The sequence below is a fragment of the Loxodonta africana genome, chromosome 7, assembly GCF_030014295.1.
Source record: "Loxodonta africana isolate mLoxAfr1 chromosome 7, mLoxAfr1.hap2, whole genome shotgun sequence".
NCBI classification, from domain to species: domain Eukaryota; kingdom Metazoa; phylum Chordata; class Mammalia; order Proboscidea; family Elephantidae; genus Loxodonta; species Loxodonta africana.
This window is the reverse complement of record NC_087348.1, coordinates 79,533,334-79,543,200: the sequence shown is the minus strand read 5'-3', so window position 1 is coordinate 79,543,200 and position 9,867 is coordinate 79,533,334. Positions and strand designations below refer to the sequence as shown.

At 40.3% G+C, this 9,867-nt stretch overlaps 1 pseudogene; it reads right to left on the bottom strand.

Annotated features, from left to right (window-relative positions):
• Nucleotides 1–6,679: 6,679 nt before the first annotated feature.
• LOC100659684 (olfactory receptor 56A1-like) lies at nt 6,680–9,300 on the bottom strand (annotated as a pseudogene).
• Between the last annotated feature and the right edge of the window lie 567 nt (nt 9,301–9,867).

Genomic DNA, 9,867 nt, shown 5'->3' with positions numbered 1-9,867 from the left:
GTGTTTGATTTTTTTCCCTTCTTTTCCTGTTATTGATTTCCACTTTTATGGCCTTAAGGTCAGAGAAGATGCTTTGTAATATTTCAATGTTTTGGATTCTGCTAAGGCTTGCTTTATGACCTAATATGTGGTCTATTTTAGAGAATGTTCCATGTGCACTAGAAAAGAAAGTATACTTGGTTGCTGTTGGGTGGAGTGTTCTGTATATGTCTACTAGGTCAAGTTGGTTGATTGTGGCATTTAGATCTTCGGTGTCTTTATTGAGCTTCTTTCTGGATGTTGTGTCCTTCACCGAAAGTGGTGTGTTGAAGTCTCCTACTATTATTTTGGAGCTGTCTATCTCAGTTTTCAATGCTGATAGAGTTTGTTTTATATATCTTGCAGCCCTGTCATTGGGTGCATAAATATTTAATAAGGTTATATCTTCTTGGTGTATTGTCCTTTTAATCATTATATAGTGTCCTTCCTTATCCTTTCTGATGGATTTAACCTTAAAGTCTATTTTGTCAGAAATTAATATTGCTAGTCCTGCTCTTTTTTGATTGTTGTTTGCTTGATATATTTTTTTCCATCCTTTGAGTTTTAGTTTGTGTCTCTAAGTCTAAGGCGTGTCTCTTGTAGGCAGCTTATAGACAGGTCTTGTTTTTTAATCCATTCTGCCTCTCTCTGTCTCTTTATTGGTGCATTTAGTCCATTTACATTCAGGGTAACTATGGATAAGTATGAGTTTAGTGCTATCATTTTGATATTTTTTTTGTGTGTTGACCGTTTCTTTTTCCCATTTGATTTTATGTGCTGAGTAGATTTTCTTTATATATTGTCTTTTCCTCGTATTTGTTGTTGTTGATTTTGTTTCTGCCTAGCCTGTATTTTTCCTTTGTATTTTATTTTGATGAGTAGATTAGTTTTTCTCCTTTGTGGTTACCTTATTACTTACCCCTATTTTTCTAAATTGAAAAACTAACTTTTATTTCTTTGTATTGCCATATCTTTCTCTCCATATGGAAGATGTATGATTACATTTCTTAGTCCCTCTTTATTATTTTAATGTTGTCTTCTTTTATATAATCACATTGCCGTTACCCTGTGTTGGGCTTTATTTTTATTTAATCTTGCTTTGTTTTTTTGGATTTCCCTGTCCGGGCTGACCTCTGGTTGCTCTGCCCAGTGTTCTAGCCTTGGGATGATACCTGATATTATTGATTTTCTAAGCAAAAAAACTCCCTTTAGTGTTTCTTGTAGTTTTGGTTTGGTTTTTACGAATTCCCTCAACTTGTGTTTATCTGGAAATGCCTTAATTTCACCATCATATTTTAGAGACAGTTTTGAAGGATATATGATTCTTGGCAGGCAATTTTTTTCCTTCAATTTTTTAAATATGTCATCCCATTGCCTTCTTGCCTGCATGGTTTCTGCCAAGTAGTCCGAGCTTATTCTTTTTGGCTCTCCTTTGTAGGTGACTTTTCTTTTATCCCTTGCTGCTCTTAAAATTCTCTCTTTATTTTTGGTTTTGGCAAGTTTGATTATAATATGTCTTGGTGACTTTCTTTTAAGATATACCTTATGTGGAGTTCAATGAGCATCTTGGATAGATATCTTCTCATCTTTCACAATATCAGGGAAGTTTTCTGCCAACAAATCCTCAACAATTTTCTCTGTATTTTCTGTTATCCCTCCCTGTTCTGGTACTCCAATCACTCATAGGTTATTTCTCTTCATAGGGCCCCACATGATTCTTAAGGTTTCTTCATTTTTTTTAATTCTTTTAGCTGATTTTTCTTCAAATATATTAGTGCCAAGTGATTTATCTTCGATTTCAGAAATTCTAGCTTCTACTTGCTCAATTCTGCTCCTCTGACTTTCTATTGAGTTATCTAATTCTGTAATTTTATTGTTAATCTTCTGAATTTCTGATTGCTGTCTGTCTATGGTTTTTTCCAGCTTATTAAACTTTTCATTATGTTCCTGAATAATCTTTCTAACTTCTTCAGTTGCTTTATCTGTGTGTTCCTTGGCTTGTTTTGCGTATTGCCTCATTTCCTTCCTGATGTCTTGAGGGGCTCTGTATATTAAACTTTTGTATTCTGTTTCTGGTAATTCCAGGAATGCACTCTCATCTAAAAGATCCCTGGATTCTTTGTTCTGAGAGCTTGTCGAGGTGATCATGGCCTGTTTCTTAGTTGACCTGATATTGACTGTTGTCTCCGAGCCATCTATAAGGTATTGTATTTGTTTATGCTTGCTTACTGTGTTGTAGCTGCTTGCTTTGTTTTGTTTTGGTATACCCGTATGGGTTGCTTGAGTGAGCTAACTTGATTATTTTCACCTTTGGAGCTCTGGTGTCCTGGCCCCAGCTGGCTAGAGCTGTTATCAGGTATATCAATCTAGGAGTTCATTCAGTTTTCTTGTATGAATTCAGCTCAGGTTTCCAGGTAGCTGATCATCAAGTGTGTGGTACAGGCCTCTGTCCTACAGTCTTAGAGGGGCAGGGGTGATTGGCGTATATACTGGTATCTGATTGCAGCAGGAGGTCACGCTCTGAACAAGGCAGGGGGCTGAGAACTGACCCCCAAGTGTCTCTGAGGAAAACACGTCTCTGTTCCCTAAAGCATGCTGGTGGCTGGGTTCTGCAGTGGGACCATGGGCACCCAAAGTTTTTGTTGTAAGGACTGGGAGGTACCAGTTATCTTTGGACCCCTGTCGCAGGTGGCTGGGTGACCTGAGTGGAGCTATCAGTCCTTAGGTCCCTGTTGTGGGTAGGTGAGGACCTTGTTTAATAGGCAAAGAAATGTCAAACTTCAAACACCCACCTCTCCACCACACAGCTGAAATAGTTGGAGTTTGCCAACAAGGGCCTATTCTCCTGAAATAGAACCACACAGTTCCATGCAGAAGGGAAAAGTGCACAAGGTCCACGGATGGTTTATGCCTGGACAGGAGTTGCTTCTGTCCTGAGCTCCCCTGGTTAATGGAGCTAGCAAATTACCTTTTCCCCCCAGTTGCAAATTTTTTCCTTCCCCAAGGCTGGGAGGACAGCTCTAGGTGCTCACCAGGGTCTATCTCAGGCCCAGGGATTCAGCCGCTGAAGCCGGCTTGGGAATGGGGGGCGGGGCACCATAAAGTGTACACAAGTACTCAGTTTTTGTCGAGAGCACACCGTTCTCCTCAGGTTCCGGAGGTGTAAATGGGCTGTGTGGTTGGCTGCTTCTCCCTGAGGAAACTGCGGCTGAACACTAGTACCAGCCCTATCCGCCGCCACTGCCGCTGCTCCAGGAATGGTGCCTGAGGGCTCCCCGTGATTCAGGTCTGGTAACTCCTCTCCGCTTCTGAACAGCCTCTTCCTCCCCCTGCCCCTCAGTTCGTTGTCTAAGCTTGCCTTTGATGCTCAGGGCTCCCAGCTTGTCACAAATATACTTGGTTCACTTGTTTTTTCGGTTCTTTGCTGTAAAGAGGGCTCAAAGGAAGAGTCTGTCTATTCCACCATCTTGGCTCTGCCGCCTACTGATATATTATTGATAGAAACCAATTTTACACTTCTTCCACATTTTCAAATTTGTTACCATAAAATTATTCAGAACATTATATATAATTTTGTTATCTTATCTGGCAGAACCCGATACCTGCCTATCCAACATCTAATCCCATCCCACTATTATCCCCCTCCTCTCCTTCCTTGATGGAAAAAAAAAAGAAAACAATGTATTTCAGGTGTTTTACCTCCTCATGTTCTTATAGAAAAATTTTCCTCTCAACCCAAAACAGCTAATCATGACAAATCCAATCCTGTAGTGGAGACATTACAAAAGTGTGTGACATTTGGAATCCCCCTTCAGGACCTAGTCACTCTTTCCCCCAGTTACCACAGAGCTGGCTACTGACAGCTCTCAGCCCTGTTCCTATCAAGACATAGGCCTTGGCAAAAGGAAGCTGCTTCCTCCAAGATCATGCTTCCTCTCTGGGGTGACTCCTATCCAAGAACTAGATAATAAAAAAAAAAGGGGCCTGGTACAGATGGCTCAGTTTACAAAACTCTGAGGGGCCATCCCACAGATTACTATGGGATGTGAGAGTTCTTGTTTTTGTTTCATTTCCTCAAATATTTTAGGGTAATTTTCTCCTTGGCCTTGCATAGTTACTTCATATGGATGCATGGATCAGTACTTTGCTGAATACTCAGGGGGACCCTCTACAGATCTTCAGAGTTCTTTCCTTGTGCAGTTCTCTCTTCTCCAATATGCTGTCCTGCCAACTCTAGCTGTTTTAGTCTTTCCTGACTCCCACCTTCTTCTCTTCAACACTGGAAGACCATCAGGATCCATGTGGGTTCATCCTTCCTAAGACGTAGCCTGGAACCTCTCTCCTGTAAGCTGAAGGAATCTTTCTCCAGTAAGTAGGACTCACCTCATTTCTTTTCCATCTCTCAGAGATCACTGTCCTTTATTGCCTGATGTTCAATGTCTTGAATGCCATTATCTCTACATTTTGTCCTGTTTTATTCGTCAGTAATTTAAAGTGAAACGATAATTCCAGTCCCTGTTCCTCCATCTTTGTGAGCAAAAATCTCTCTTAACTAAATAAAACCATGCTGAACAAGCAGCTGACACCGCCATCCAACTCCTGAGTCCTCTCTGCCCTAAGGGTTTATCTCATGGTTACATAAAGCCTCATTTTCTCCCCACAGTCAGGAGAGCTCTGTTTCATAGTTAAAGCCTTAGATTTATAGGATAACTATTCATCATAATGAAGGGGAATGCATCTCTGAGGAAACCTAAGGTCACAGTGATTTGGGGAATCCAAATGATTCCTAAGGAATTTGAAGAGAATAGATTTTAGGATTAGTGGAAGGGCAGAAGTGGACAGAAATGGGAAATCAAGTGAAATGTGACTAATTCAGAACTTTAAGGATTAAGAATAGCATTTAGATTTTTTTTTAAATTAAAAGTCCACCAAAATATTCTACCTTATGTATGGAGACAATAGAATGTGTGCTACAGTTAATATAAGGGTCTCGGGGAAGAACCTCTAACTGTGAGCCTTTTCTCACAAGGCTGAGCAAAGATTGCAGCATGACCAGACTCCAGGCTAATTGCTTTTGGCTCTGGGAACCCAAATCTCTGTTCTCATCTGCAAAAGTACAAGCTGAACATTCCTTAAGAATCAAAAATCCTTGACAACCAAAGTTGTTGACTCTGACTTCTCATCATACAAGCTTAAAACTTTGACCATCTTTGACTCTTCTCTCTCCCCTATGGCACACATCCCACTGATAGCCACGTTCTGCTCGTTTTTTCAAAGAAATTCATTTTAAAACTTTTCTAATCACTTTTTATGCCCTTTGAAGTTAAAGGAATCAAGCAGATCACAATCTCCGCACCTTCTACCAAGTTCTTGTTATACTTCAATCCTGTATCACATATACCATTTTCTAATATTTGCCATTTGCAATTCATGAAATATTTCATAGAATAAGATTTCATTTGATGAAAACTAGGGACTAAACCAAAAACCAAACCCACTGCTGTCAAGTTGACCCCAACTCATAGTGAATGTATTGGACAGAGTAGAACTACCCCATAGGGTTTCCAAAGAGCAGCTGGTGGATTCAAACTGCTGACAATTTTAGTTGGCAGCTGAGCTCTTAACCACTGCTCCAGCAGGAACTAGTACCTTCTAAATTTCAAATGCCTTTAATTGAAGAAGTTTGGAATCCACTCAGCAGAAACAATGCTTAAGGACCACTTAATAGAGTGGCCCTTGTTTTTCACCCAGTGGAATTTTGTAAATAAGAATCAGGTGAGGTTCCTTGATGGCATGAACCCTCAATTTCCTATTACCCACATAAATAATGGCATCGCTGCCTTCCAGCTCCATTGATATGTTTACTCACCTGTTTTCACCAGAATTTGATATCCAGAAGCCTTAACAATGCACATGTTTACATACTATTCACTCAGGAATTTTGGACACAACCTCAGACAATATGAGGTCTGGTTTTCAGTACGCAGAATGTCCTCTATACCACTGCAGTCAATTTCACCACTTTCCACATTACTGCTTTCCTGAATCCCTAACTCTCCCCCTATATGGGTCCTCAGTGTTCCTGCTTTCCACAGAGAGTTTGAGGGGTGTGAGGTAGAAAATAAGGTTTCTTCTTGACATTGGCTGATACTAGTATGAATATTACCCTTTTGTGTCAGAGGGGTCCACAGTCATGATCAGAAAAAATAGTGCCATCTCTGGGCTCTGGGCTTCTACTTATTTCTTCCTGACTCTGAAGAAGAAGTCTAAAGAGGAGATATCTATGAGAAACAGGAGGTTCACAATAACAACACACAGTCATGGCCTAAAAATCAGAACTAGAACTCCAATTGCATCTGAAGAAGGAGTGCTACATCATGGAAAGAATCTGGAGTCAGACAGACGTGAATTTCAATTGGTGCCTCACCATTCACCAAACGTAAACTTTGTCGGTATTTCTCCCTCAATTTTTGTTTCGTACTGTATAAGGTAGAATAATAATCCCTGCCCTGCAGAATTATTGTGAAGATGGGCTGATTTAAATATGCAAAACTCGAAACACAAAATTAGGTACCTAGAAATATTAATTACCTGAACTAGGCTAATGAACTTTGAACAGGTACTAAGAGATCCACCGTGACTCCTAATACTAGGAGAACAACTAAGTGGATAAGAAATACCATCCAAGCACTGCTTTACTATCTGTAAGCACATATTGTGAAATAGAAACAGAAGAAATGGTAATAATGGTTTCTACAGAAAGTCTCTCTTTGTATTCAAATTCTCCTCTGCAGCATCTTGGAAACCCCTGCCTTAACTCTTTGGTCCAAACCCCTTAAACAATAGGGTTCAAGGTAGGGGGTATTCCATGATGAAGGACATTGAGCAGGATAAGGATTCCCATGGGGACGCTGTTTCTGGCCATGTTTGTCAGCACCACAACTAGCAGGATGGTGCTGAAGAAGAGGATGAAGATGAAGTGGGAGCTGCTCGTGCTCAGGGACTTGACTACAGTCCCCTTACCCCAGAATCTTAGGACAGCTCTTAGAATGAAGGTGTAGGAGAGGAATATGAGAATGAAATCAGAGCCCAGCAAAGTCCAGCCAACCACAAATTGGTACGGTCTGTTAAAGGTGAAATTGTTACAGGAAAGTCTGGACACAGAGAGGTTGGCACAGATGCAGTTCTCCATGACATTTTTCCCACAATAATGGAGCCAGGCAGAGAGAATAGGAACAGCTGCAAGCAGCAACAGGCCACAGTGAAGACACTAGCTGTCTTAGTTATCTACTGCTGGTGTAACAGAAATACCACAATCAGATGGCTTTAACAAAGAGAAATTTGTTTTCTCACAGTCTAGGAGGCTAGAAGTACTAATTAAGGGTGCCAGCTCCAGGGGAAGTCATTGGCTCTGGGGGAAGGCCCTTGTCATTAATCCTCCCTGGTCAAGGAGTTTCTTTGCACAAGGACACTAGGTTAAAAGATTCCCTATTTTCCTGGCTCTTGGTGAAATGAGGTCCCCCTGTCTCTCTGCTCTCTTCTCTCTTTAATATCTCAAAAGAGATTGACTCAAGATACAATCTAATCCTGTAGATTGAGTCCTGCCTCATTAATATAACTGCCTCGAATCCTGCCTCATTAACGTTATAGAGGTAGGATTTACAACACATAGGAAAATCATATCAGATGGCAAAATGGTGGACAATCACACAATACTGGGAATCATGGCCTAGCCAAGTTGACATATGTATTTTTGGGGATTCAATTCAATCTATAACACTAGCATTAGCCACAAATTGGTCAGTGATGGTGGGTGAGTACCTCAGTGGGTGGCAGGTGGCCATGTAGCAGTCATGGGCCATGACCATAAATGTGCAGGATTTCATGGAGAGGAAACTGTTCATGATAAACATCTGGAGAAAGCAGGTAAAGAAGCTGATAGAGTTGAGGCCAAGCCAGAAGATGGCCAGGACCTTGGGGATGATGGTGAAGCAGAGCATGATGTCTAGCAGGAAGAGTAGGCTGAGTAGGTAGTACATGAGCTCATGCGGGGAGGATTTCAGATGGGTGATGACCAGGGAGGTAGCCCTGGCCAGGAGGAAGGAGGGGCTGAGGTGCAAGAAGAGCCAGTACTGCCCACTCTGGTAGTTAGGGAAGTAGATGAAGAGGAATTCGGAGACTGGAACAATGATGAGTTGCTAAGTAATGCTATGAGATAAATTCTAAGCTGAAGAGATTTCACCTGGGTTTACGTATATGTATAGTAAGACACAGTGGTTAGCTGCTCCTTGGAAACCTTATGTGACAGTTCTACTCTGTCAAAGTATAGCTATTTTAGTAGTTATACTCAATTCAAAGCATAGCTTTGAATAGGAATTGATGGCAAAGGGTTTTTTTGTTTGGTTGGTTTGGTTTGGTTTAATTCACAGGAATTAGGCAAAACAAAGCTGTCAAAATATCCGCTAGCACTTACTAAACCAGAAAGTAGAAGAGCTACCCTAAATGAAGGCAAATTATAGTGGATATAAACATGAATGGGAAAGGGTGACTTGGCAAATTTTTTCTAAAGTTAATTTGGAAAAACAAATAAAACAGACTAGCCAGAATCTTTTTTTTAGCCAGAAATGTTAGAAGGAAATTAATGAGAAGGACTAACCTCACTAAAACACAACATAAAATTAAAAAAAAAAAAAAATTAAGGCAAGTGATACTGAAGAGTTTCCTGACAAATCAAATTGTTAACAATCAACTGCATAGGCCAGAAGCACTCACTAGTTTACAGAGTAATTTCGAATTAAAAAAAGGTGTCATAAAATCAACTATAGGTCTTATCAGTAAGCATTGCTATGATAATGTGTACCATCGTTCTAAAACACATTCTTCTCACTTTCTACCATACAAGAAAATTAATTTGAGATGGAAAAATGTACAATATATTGCCCAGTCTTATTAGAATTTAAGAGAAAATAAAAGTAAAAAATTAATTAAACTCTGACTTCTTATTGTACATCTCCCACCACCTATCCTGAGCTTACTTAACCATGCAAGCACAAACACAGTCAATGTTCCTATAGAAAGTTATGCTCAAGAACAGACTGTTTTCATTAAAATTTATGACCACCAACCTCAATGAACACTTAATAAGCATGTACAGTATAATAAATACCAATAATCTCCACTAAATTCACTCTTTCAACCAGTGAAAGGAATTTTTCAAGTTTTCTAAATTCTTCTCACAGCTGATGGCTTCTCCAATTTCTTCACAAAGACAGCACAGGCCATTAGATGGTAAGTTTCTCAGTTTCCAGGATGCACTCATAAACTCATCAACATCTATATGCCCTGGTCCTCCTCTTTTCATCTAGTAGAAACAAGGATCTCCCCAGCCTCCAAACATCAATCCCTCTTTCTGTGATTTAGATTCCATCCACCCTAACCTTCTTAGGAACCTCATCACGTATTCAAGTTCTCCTTTTCTAGGTCCTTCCTATAAAAAAAAAAAAAAACCCAAACCCACTGTCGAGTCGATTCTGACTCATAGCGGTCCTATAGGACAGAGTAGAACAGCCCTGTAGAGTTTCCAAGGAGGGCCTGGCAGATTCAAACTGCCAACCCTTTGGTTAGCAGCTGTAGCACTTAACCACTACGCCACCAGGGTTTCCCCCATGGATATTTAAAATGCTCAAGTTTCTTATATCTTAATACATTTCTTCATCTGCCCCTCATTCCCATTTGGTGTAAAGACTGTGAGTTCGCCTTTTGACAAATATACCAAATCTCTCTCTTCTTCCCCTTTCTTTCACGCCCAAACTTAAGAGACTAGAAAAAGTTAAACCAAAAAAGCTCCAA